The 1,332-nt window shown below is 42.6% G+C and overlaps 1 pseudogene; it reads left to right on the forward strand.

The window, feature by feature from the left end:
- Window positions 1–335: 335 nt before the first annotated feature.
- Window positions 336–747, forward strand: LOC101284774 (60S ribosomal protein L23-like; annotated as a pseudogene).
- The last annotated feature ends 585 nt before the right edge of the window (window positions 748–1,332 follow it).

The following is a 1,332-nucleotide window of genomic DNA, read 5'->3' on the forward strand; positions in this document are numbered from 1 at the left end:
TAAGGGAAATAAGCCAGACAAAGAAGGACAGATATTGTAGATTTCACCTATATGAGGCGCCTAGAATAGTCAACTGCATAGAGACAGAAAGTAAAATGGTGTTTGCCAGTGGCTGAGGGGAACGTGGAATGGGGAAACCTTAGTGTTTAATGGGTACAGAGTTTGTTAGTAGTGATAAAAACAAAGTTCTGAAGATAGTGGTGATGACTGCACAAGATGAGACTGACTGAATGCCACAGAATTATACACTCAAAAAGGCTTAAAAGGGTAAATTTTATGTTATATATATTTTACCACAATAAAAAAAAGCAATACAGCCTTTTTTCATGTTCGAGATGTGGAAGCAAGGATGTGGTGGTTCCTCCCATGCAAAATTCTGCATTTCTGGGGTCTTCTGGTAGGAACCATGATGAGCTATGCTGACAGCACGGGAGCCATAATTCTGTGTACTATCTCTGTGAAGTGGATCGAGGGACGGTTGAACAGATTCCTGCTGCTGATGCAGGTGACATGGCGATGGCCACAGTCGAGAAAGGCAAACTGGAGCTCAGAAGGAAGATACATGCAGCAGTGGTAATTCAACAACGGAAGTCATCCTGGAGAAAGATGTTCCTTTATTTTGGTATCATGTGGAGGTCATAGGAAACAGTAAAGGCAAGAGGAGAGGCTCTGCCATCATAGGGCCAGTTGCAAAGGTGTGCGCAGACTTGTGGCCTAATTGTGTCCAATGCTGGCAGCATTGTATGATTCTCCAGTGTTTTTGTTTAAAAAAAACCCATCCCATTAAAAATTATTTGCTCCCAACCCCCCCAAAAGTAAGTAATGAGGATATTCAAAGCTAACTTGTTTCCTTTTTTAAAGAAAACACACACACAAAAAGGAAAACATGCCCTAGTGTCATCTATAGTGAGAGTTAGGGCTGCTGTTTGACAGTGGGGTCTCTAACTGACCTCTGCTTAACTGACTCAGAGGATTAGCCAACGCCATCTGCTGCATCTGTAGGATCTACTGACCAAGGCTCAGGAAAAGCTGATGCGCCTCACCACTACATATGCTTGTGCATTCTGCTTCCACCGGTTTGTTGAATGCCTCCTAAGATTCGGTTAGGATTGTCCCCAAACCTGTTTACACCAGGTTATTTTAATTATACAGTTTAATTAGATATTATGTAAGATGAAATGTGAGCTCACAAAGAAAGTTGTTTCTATGAAAACCAGATTGAATGCCTTAGTAAAACTTGATAAAGTTGGGCTCTAAAAAAATATCGCAGGGCTTCCCTGGTGGCTCAGTGGTTGAGAGTCCGCCTGCCGATGCAGGGGACGCGGGTTTGTG

The sequence above is a fragment of the Orcinus orca genome, chromosome 2 (genome assembly GCF_937001465.1).
Source record: "Orcinus orca chromosome 2, mOrcOrc1.1, whole genome shotgun sequence".
NCBI classification, from domain to species: Eukaryota; Metazoa; Chordata; class Mammalia; order Artiodactyla; family Delphinidae; genus Orcinus; species Orcinus orca.